We start from the raw sequence: 10,702 nt of genomic DNA on the forward strand, positions 1-10,702 counted from the left end.
AATACTTGTCATTATATTGGATCAATATTTCAAAACAAACCAATAGCCATTTGAGGCACCACATGAGCATTTGAATTCTAACCAAATTGTTCGAAAGAGTAAATACTTCTCATCCAAGACTCAAAACATTAGAACATCAACTCAAAAGTTTCCATCAAAACATGATGAGAACCATATGAAAATAACAAGACATGAATTTCAATTCTAACATCAATGCTACAAATTTCTCAATTCTTATGATTAGTCACATTCATTGTCGATGTAGTCTTTCCCCCTCAAACACATTGTCAATGCATATGACCTAACAAGAAAACAAAGAAAAACATAATACTAGTTTTTGAGAAAAATTGGACAGAGCTTCCTTTGTACATAGGTCAATATTTCAAAACAAACCCATTAGCCATTTAAGGCACCTCACAGGAGGATTTGAAATTCTAACCAAATTTTTATAAAGAGTGAATACGTCTCATCCACGACTCAAAACATTGGAACATCAACTCAAAAGTTTCCATCAAAACATGACAAGAACCATATGCTACAAATCCCTCAATTCTCACACTCATCCTCGATGTAGACATTCCGTCTCTGACGTGTCTCAGAGATTTCAGAATCGTATCGCATGTCCGCTTCCATGCTCCGAGCCATCTCCTCAGCGTAGACCGGCATGGAACTTCCAACCGACAAGAAAATGCATCATCAAGACAAAATACTAAACAAGACATAGAAGCAATATCCATAAACACTAAATACCAATGTTGACATCAAAAGGATAAAAAAACATAAGCAATGTCAATGGCATAGTAAGGCGTGGGCCTCACTAGTCATCAAAGGGATTGACACGCGATAGCATATCACCCTCATCATCAATATCTAAGGAGGTGGAGGGGTCCTCTCTGCTCCGCTTTCTACGACGGAGTAATGGTAGCACATATCCTGAAATCAATGGCTCATCAATGTTGAGCGCAACACATGTCCGTCCTGATCCCACACAAGCCGCTAGTGCAGGGGCTGTACCACATCCAAGCTCCAAGCAAATACCTCCACGCCGACCAAGGAGCTCCACAAAGCATGCAACAAAAGAATGGCTCCGCTGCAATCCACCTCGCAATGGCTCGCCTGATGATGATCTAGCTTGAGAGAGCTCCGGAACATGATGCATCATAAAAGAATCCGATGACTACATGGCAAGGCGAGAAAATAGAACAGTGCTCTCTGCTACGAAGCACGGTGGACACATACCTACTCGATGAACCATAAATAGCACAGAGCAAAGACACTGTAACAAAAGAGGCACGGTTAGAGAAAGCAACAACATAAATCATTAGAGTATTAATACAAAGAAAGTGTGTCACCTCAATAGGACCGCCAAAACTCTCAAAATGACCATAGGCTCCATGATGGAGTACTACAATACGTCAATGAACAACCATCTCTGCAGCACAACAAAACCTCTCCACCCACCCAATGGCCTCTCCTGTTCAAAGCATTAATTATTACAAACACTTACAATGATTATTACTATCTTATGGCATGATCATAAACAAAAGGATCTCACCCGCCGTAGACACCATGATTAAAAGCCAGCCTGAATCTGCTAGCGTCGAGAATGCCAAATGAACTCCAGCACACACATGATCCTCACTGCAAATGTCCCAGTGAGGTAGAGTAGAGGAGCCTACTAGAGACCCACCAAAGGGGAGATCCAAGAAAATGAAATCAGCAGCACGTGGAACGGCTCTCCCCGCGCGAGTTTATAGTGTAGCCTCCGAACGTGCCCGTGAAAGATGATCATGTACGGGGATCCATATGGGATTTCGGACTCCCGCTCTGAAGTCTGCAACAATGGCAATGTCGTCCCCCACTATGGCCATGCACCGTGTGTCAACAAAACTGGATATGTTTTGTAGTGGAGACTCCACAAGATAAACAAATGAGATAGTCTTCCTAGCCATGATGGTGCCAGAAGACACTGGAACATCACAACAAGATAAAATTAGTCATCTATGAAGCATATTTTTGGAAAGCATTAACAAACTTTTATAAGACATACCAGGCATTAAGCCCACATCCTCCTCTACGATCGTATCCACAAATGTTTCCTTTTCCTTTTGAGAGTTGCGTGCATCTTAAACAAAACATTTTAAGTCAAAATACTACTTACTTATGGTTGTTTGGCATGCCAAAGAGTGAAACATACCTGCATGTCTCGCCTCTCGTCTATCTGCTGGTGGATTTTGTATCACAGCATCCCTCGACATCGTGCCATGCAGCTCTCTTTCACGACCAAGAACATGTCCTTTTTCCATATCTATCCACCACGGACAATTCTCAATCTCCCATGCACTCAAGGTGCGCATACTAGAGGGGTACATGCATGTGTCTTGAGTAGCCATCTGAGTCCACTGTCTTGCCAAAAAAGTCATGGCAGGCAACACATTCTTGGATACCAAAAACATAAGGAATCTACAATGAACAGCTAACAAGTTACATGAAGCTCATCACATAAACATAACAAATTAATAAAATTGCAATTAATAAATTGTTCACCTGAAAGACAAACGTTGTGCTGCCATTCGTAATGTATCTACCTCCTTCAATGCCCGCTTCTCCACATCCTTCGTCTTTGCTCCAAGAGACACTTCAATTGGAAACAAAAAGGGCCTGGCTTCAAATTTTATCTCCTCAAAATAGAATGTGAGGGTAGAGTCATGTGGCAAAGGCACAATGCCAGGCACATCCATAAGATCTGACACAATCTGAAATACTCTTTCAAAGACTCATGCCAAAAACCCCTCTCTACGAAGCCACCTACAAGTCCAAAAAGAGTGAGAGAAAAAAAAGGACAGTACAAAAAATTCAAGATTAATTATCAAGGATCATCTTACATGCGGAAGACGTGATCTCCTTTCTTAAGACCATATGCACCCCTTGTAATCTTGTCCGCCTCAAGCAAAGAAATCCAATGAATCTTGTTTTGAACGGGAGCATCTTGGAGTGCTATTAAGTTCAATTTCTCCAATGTAGCCCAGCTATCATTACCCCATTTCAGAGACAAAATCCTTGCTAGCCAATCCGTCGCAAGGTTGGGATCCACAATGTTAAGTAACTGCAATATGAGTATAAAAATGACAATTACTCTAATTACATATTGTACCATTCGCCACAAATAAAGAGTAGATGCAAACAAATAAAGTATCTTCCCAATACGATCTTGATATTTGTGTGTTATCTCTTGGTGAATTCTCTCCTCTTCCTTTTTGAAGTCTTCGTCAGACAAACCATGCTTCACATTCGACATTCTCTTCTCTTTCTCTTTTGTCATTTGAATCTAAAATCCAAAATAAGCAAGACTATATTAATAATCACTCACACCAATGACAAAAGAAAGAAATTTATTTGATTCATACATCATAGAACAATCTGCCAAGGTAACGTCGAGTGAGCGGATACCAAGGCTCGGAACCTTTGGCATTCTTTTTCCGTACGGCGGCAATAAGATTTTGATCCTTTTCGGGTAAACCGTTTAAGTACATCACATGATCCGCCACACAAATGTGTGTGGTATTAACGATCTCATCACAAAGATGAGTGGCAACCAGAGCATGAGTATTCATGCTGCATTGACATATCATGTAAGCATTCAAATATACGATATCTTAAATACTAGCAAAGTTGAACAAGCAAAACACTTACAAGTTCATTCTTTGCAAACTGCTTAGCAACGCAATCTCATGCACTTTGGTAGGATCTATGATAGTGCACAAAACACGACAATGCTTCTCCTTAGAAGTGGGAAACCTTTCTTTAATTGCCTCTGTCCATGCCATAGTACGATGATTCCCTTCCCAAACAAAGAACATGTGATTGACAAGATCTTGAAACTTTGGTTTCTTTTTCAATTCACATTCGAATTCATCATTGATCTCATTCCATAGAGGTCCCCATGTTGTTTTGATCTCATCTTGAGTACACACAAAAGTTAAACTTTAAACAAAATCCAAAGAATGTGAACAATGGCAAAAAGATAGAAACTATTGACATACCTGTCACAAGGCTCTCCTCTCTTTTGCATGTCAATAAAGAGACAATGAAAGCTCCTTTTTCTGGCATATAGCCTTCTTTTGCAAAGGCAGACTTCAACCCACTAAGATCGTCTCTCAACCCTCTCACCCTTGCATATGGAATCAATCTGCACAAGGGAATAGAGGGACAATCAAAGCAGCTAAATACACGTGTGCTCTCAAGAATATCTGCTCCCCTATGCATGAAGATTTTTTGTTCATCCTCCATTTCTGTGGATGCACTAACTTCGTCCCTTATCTCCCATGGGACTATCTGCAACCCATTCTCCTCATGGGTGAAGGAGTACGAGCGGAAGTGCGACGCGAGAGAGAGTGCGAGAAGAAGAGCACGACGATATGGTGAACTCGCTCTACTGTAATGTGTAGAGCATAGTGAGTTCTTATTAGGTTTTTACAAAAGAATATGTGTACATACCTGGCGGCCCGCCCACTTACCTGGGCGACCACATTGGGCTTTATACCCCAACAACCTCCCACTTAAATTCCAATGTGGTACTTTAAGTGTGAGAGAAGCTACTATACAAGCTAATATACAAGAGATGTAGAGAAGTGATGTACTACCCTACACCTAACTGCTTGCAAAAATGCGCAAAGCTCTCTGAGGGAAGTCCTTTTGTAAGTAGATCAGCAGGATTTTCTGTGGTGTGAACTTTGACAAGCTGAAGTTGCTTATCCTCGAGCATTTCCCTGATGAAATGATACTTCACATCCACATGCTTTGTCTTTGAGTGATAAACTGGATTGCGAGCCAATTGTATAGCACTTTGACTATCACAATATAACACAGGCATCTCTTCTTTGATTCCCAAATCTGTTACTAGTCGATTAAGCCAAATTGATTCTTTGCATGCCTCTGATGCTGCAACATATTCAGCCTCTGTAGTAGACTGAGTAACACAATCTTGTAATCTAGAACGCCATGATACTGCTCCACCAGCCAATGTAAAGACATACCCTGACGTAGACCTTCGGTTGTCTAAGTCACCTGCATAATCTGAGTCTGTAAAACCCTTTACACTTAGCTCCTGACTCCCATAGCATATACGCGTACTCTTTGTAGCTTTCAGGTATCTCAATATTCCTTTCACTGCCTCCCAATGTTTCTTGCCTGGGTTTGACATGTATCGACTTACTACTCCCACTACAAATGCAATGTCTGGGCAAGTAGCAATCATTGCATACATCAAACTACCCACTGCAGACGCATATGGAATCTTATCCATTTCAGCCTGTTCTTCCTCAGACATAGGACAATCTTGTTTGCTAAGTTTCACATATGGTGGCAATGGAACACTCAATGCCTTTCCCTTCTCCATATTGAAACGTTGCAAAACCTTGTCAATATACTCTGTTTGAGATAACCAGATCAACTTCTTTGATCTGTCTCTCTCAATGCGCATACCAAGTATATGACTTGCCTCACCCATGTCTTTCATGTCAAACGATTTTGCCATCTTTGGCTTCAAAGCTGAAATTTCTTCCAAGTGCTTGCCAGCAATCAACATGTCATCCACATACAAAATAAGGATCAGCCAACTACCATCCTTAGCCTTCTTTGTATATAGACAGTGATCGAACTCACTACGTTTGTAGCCTTGAGAAAGCATAAACTTGTGGAATTTATGGTACCATGCCCTCGGTGATTGTTTTAAGCCATAAAGACTCTTTAACAACTGGCATACCCAATCTTCCTTGCCTTTCTCAACAAACCCTTCTAGCTGTTGCATGTAAATTTCCACATTTAAATCACCATGCAAGAACGCTGTCTTGACATCCATTTGGTGCAACACCAAATCTAATATGGCAACCAATGCAAGAAAGCATCTCAATGTAGTCATCTTGACCACTGAAGAGAAGACTTCATCAAAGTCAATGCCTTGTTCTTGCTTAAAGCCCTTGGCAACAAGCCTTGCTTTGTACTTTGGCTGACTATCATGAGCGGTGATCTTATACCTGTAAACCCATTTACAAGGTAGAGCCTTTTTGCCCTGTGGTAATTTAACTAGCTTCCATGTCTGGTTTTTATGCAGAACTGTCATCTTTGACTGCATGGCCAATTGCCAATTCCCGGAGTCCTTCATTTGCACTGCTTCCTTGTAACACGAAGGCTCATTGCAATCAGTCAACATGACATAGTTCATAGATGGAACAAACTGATCAGGAGGTCGCATGATACGTCCAGATCTACGCACAATAGGTGGCTCAGGCTCAGCCACAACCTGTGGTTCCAATCTATCCTATCCTTGCTCCTCTTGAGCCCTGACATTTTGTCTTGCACGTGCAGGTCCATCTTCTTGGAAGACAACTCTTCTAATCTCCTCAACCCTCTCTGGTTTAGAATGATATTTGGCTTTATTAAAGTGAACATCATTACTGCGGATAACCTTTCTGGATTCGGGATCCCAAAGTCTGTACCCCATCTCACCAGAATTACCATAGCCTAGAAAGATGCACTTTCTACTCTTTGGCTCAAGTTTGTTCCTAAATTCCTTTGCAACGTGAGTATATGCCTCACAGCCAAAGACTCTGAGATGCTTGTATGAGGGCACCTTGCCTGACCATACCATCTCTGCCACTATATCCTTCTGCAAAACCTTGCTAGGAGATCTATTTATAAGATGAATAGCTGTTGATACAGCTTCAGCCCAAAACCCATTTGGCAGCTGTGCATTAGACAACATACTTCTAACCTTCTCTTGTATGGTCCTATTCATCCTCTCAGCAACACCATTTTGAGGAGGATTGTAAGGAGCAGTAAGTTCACATTTTATACCTTTTGACTCACAAAAGTCCTGAAAGGCCTTTGAAACATACTCTCCACCATTGTCAGTACGTAAGCATTTAAGCTTCTTGCCACTCTGATTCTCCACAAGTGTCACAAACATTTTGAAAACACTAAATGCTTCATCCTTGTGCTTGAGAAAGTAAACCCATACTTTCCTCGAGTAGTCATCTATAAATGTCATAAAGTAAGAAGCTCCCCCTAGAGATAGGTTAGGCATAGGTCCACACAAATCACTATGAACAAGTGCCAACTGTGTATCTCTTCTACTGCTTCTATGCTTATGTGGCTGCTGTGTTTGCTTACCATACAGACAATGTTCACAGAATTCAAAATCATTAAATGACAAGCCAGGTAAATAACCAGAACGAGACAAGATTTCCATTCCCTTCTTGGACATATGTCCTAACCGGCTATGCCACAAAGAAACGTTCGGTTGCTCGGTTACATTGATTACATTTTTACAGACATTTGATACATAAATCATGTAAAGTCCTCCAGACTTTAGTCCATGTGCTACTGTCATAGAACCCTTGGATATCTTCCACATGTTCTGTCCAAAAGTGGTGACGTAGCCAGCATCATCAAGTAAACCTGTGCTGATCAAGCTCTTTGTAATTGCGGGAACATGTCTCACATTCTTCATTGTGAAAGAAGAGCCATTCTGAAACTTCAATTGAACATCTCCAACACCTAAGATCTCACATGTCTACCCATTGCCTAGCCGAACATAATCTTTAGTGGTCACATAAGAGGTAAACCACTCCTTGTTTGGAGACACATGAAGTGATGCCCCTGAGTCTATAATCCAGTTACTCAGTGCATTTCCATCAGATGCTGTAAGAAGAGCTGAGTCCATTGTATTTTTCAAGAAGTAGATGTCTCCTGACACTAGACTGTCATCCTCTGCAACAGTGTTTGTCACATTTATTTCTTGAATCTTCACTGAGGACTTGTTCTTCTCACCATGGTCTTCAGCTTTCTCTTTGCCTTTTTCTGCTTTCCATTCTCTGCAGTCTCTTTTCATGGGACCCTTCTTGCCACAATGGTAGCATTCTATGTCACTCTTGCCTTTAGCACTGCAAGACTTGCTACGAGACTGATTCCTCTTTCCACCTTTGTACTTTTCTTTGGTCCTTCCCCTGACAACTAAGGCTGTTCCTTTGCCTTTGTCCATTGTCTTTCTATTGGTTTCTTCAGTAAGCAGACTTCCTTCTACACCTGCTATGTTCAAACCATCTGGAGGTGCAGAATTACTCAAAGCTGTGCGAAAAGTGTCCCAACTTTCCGGCAATGTGATCAACATAAACATAGCTCTAACAGGTTCATCAAACTTTACACCTTGAGCTGACAACTGACTGTAGATTGTGTTGAATTCATTCAGATGATTGGACATAGGTGTCTCTTCTTTCATCTTCAAGTCAACAAGCTTCTTAAGCCAGTATACATGTGAAGCTGCACTCTACTTCTCATAAAGATCACTCAGCTTTAACCATGCTTGTTAAGCCGACATCTCGTCTGCTACATTGAAGTAAACGCTTTCTGCCAAAGTCAGCATAATGGTAGAAAGTGCCAATTCATCCATTTCGCTCCATTCATCTTCATCCATATCTTGTGGTTTTATCCCCTTGAGCTTCATAGGTTTTATCTGCTTCTTTTGCACATACCAAATCTGCTTCTTCCACAATGGGAAATTGGTTCCATCCAGCTTCTTGATATTGTAAAGAGCAGTGTCCTGTGATTCAGCCATAGCTATGCTTCACAGTAGTTTACTTTCTTTGGAAAAGTTCGGCAGAGTTTCCCCTGTAAACTGACCTCTGAACAAATATCAACCTGTCAAATGAACCAAGAAAGCTTCAGATTCTGCAGAAATTTCGGCAGAGTCTCCTTTGTAAAATGGCTGTGGTGTACTCAAAAACAGACCAAAAACAGCTCAAAAAACTACTGTCTCTCTAACACTGTAAGCTGTGGGTAAACCTATCCTGCACCTGTACTGTCTCTCACTATCTAGTCACTGTCCTGTAAGCATAGACTGCGACAATGCCTCAACGGCAGTAAAGCAAAGATGCAATCCCAACTGTCTAACTCACAGTCAATACATCCTAGCTGCCTATCTAAGGGTGCTCGAGGGATCGCTCCAAGACCTGTATCACCGAAAGGATCTCAACATTCGAGAACCCCCCAGCTCAATAAAACCTCACTCAACCCTCAACAAAGGCTGCAGTAAATCTAACAGTACATAGACTTCCCACAAAGTCATACATCCACAAATTTCCCACTGTATGTTGTAACCGTTGCGGCGGTTGTTTGCTGCGTGACTCACAGCCAGCAAACCCTCAACAGACATACATCATCTCTAACAATACATCCCATGTGGAAGTACCTGCAATGTCATGATGAAATCTGGAATATCAAGCAGCAAACACAAGCTACCTGATGAACTAGTATGGATGTCGCCTACAATCTGTGTGTAGATGCGCCCGTGTCGTATGTGACACGCCTCCAAGAATTGTGAGCCGTCCTTCGATGTGTAGACAGCCACAAATCAACACTCTGGGAGTGCCGATATCCTCAACACCTGCAGTCGTAGGCCGAAAACCCCAAATTTGCAGAGTCGGATCTGCACCCGCCAAGACCACGTAGTCGAAAATGGCCTGCGCAGAACTTTGTCGAAGCCGAACGGTGGCCTGTCGAATCTCACTCCAATCTGAGCAAGTGACTCTAGCTTCCTGCAGTGCTGCCCCGAGCCTCGATCTGAGCTCTGATACCAGTTGAAGGAGTACGAGCGGAAGTGCGACGCGAGAGAGAGTGCGAGAAGAAGAGCACCATGATATGGTGAACTCGCTCTACTGTAATGTGTAGAGCATAGTGATTTCTTATTAGGTTTTTACAAAAGAATATGTGTACATACCTGGCGGCCCGCCCACTTACCTGGGCGACCACATTGGGCTTTATACCCCAACAAGGGGCTAGTGTCTCATCTATCTCATGTAAAGATCCCTGCCCCATGTCCATAGATAGAATCTCCTCTTCTCGTGTTTCTAGGTCCTCTACCATGATAGTAGCTGAAAACGAAGAGACTTGGTCACTACTGTCCACATGACCATAGGAGATTTGGTCATTACTCCTCCCTCTTCGGGCACGACCACAGGATCTAGGGCTGATCCAACGTAAATAAACAATTCAACATTTTTAGTAACCTTCAAAAAGAAATCAGTTGTTGACGGAAGCACATAATGAAACATAAAGTATTGTTATGGAATAACAAAATGAAACAAAATTTTATTTAGAGCACTATTTCAAATATTATGCATGGCCCATGAGATATATCTCCAACGGATTTTAGAAACCAAGGCTATTTATTTATTCCAAATTGATTAAAAAATGTAAAAAATTCATAAGAATATTTAATTGCAGATATTTAAAAGTTTAAAACACCTGGCAGGAGGACACCCTCTTCGATTAGATGTACCATTTTTGCCTGCCATTGATTGCCCTTGTCGTGAATTGACCTACACAAGTCAAAGCTAAACTTAAATTTGCACACATGGCATAAGTAGCTCTACATTTAAAATTAAGTTGTATTAGCAAAAAAAACAAACAAAATGCACAATCTCTAGTTGATTGGACATAATGATACATCATTCAACACCATTTGGTGGGAATCAATTGGCTAAGAAAGCCAACCACGGAAAAATTTCAAGCCTGTTGATAGGGCTGCACGCCGGCATTCGGTCATTGCGACTGTATTGTCCTCTATTTTAGCCTGGAATTTCTCCTTTTCCCCTTGCACTCAGCATGAATTTTGGAAATTGAAAATGACAGGAAATTAAGCTGA

The 10,702-nt window shown here is 41.5% G+C and overlaps 1 pseudogene; it reads right to left on the reverse strand.

The window, feature by feature from the left end:
- Positions 1-817: 817 nt before the first annotated feature.
- Positions 818-9,921, reverse strand: LOC147443137 (uncharacterized; annotated as a pseudogene).
- Positions 9,922-10,702: the final 781 nt, after the last annotated feature.

The sequence above is a fragment of the Adiantum capillus-veneris genome, chromosome 14 (assembly GCF_014529385.1).
Source record: "Adiantum capillus-veneris isolate H3 chromosome 14, ASM1452938v2, whole genome shotgun sequence".
NCBI lineage: Eukaryota > Viridiplantae > Streptophyta > Polypodiopsida > Polypodiales > Pteridaceae > Adiantum > Adiantum capillus-veneris.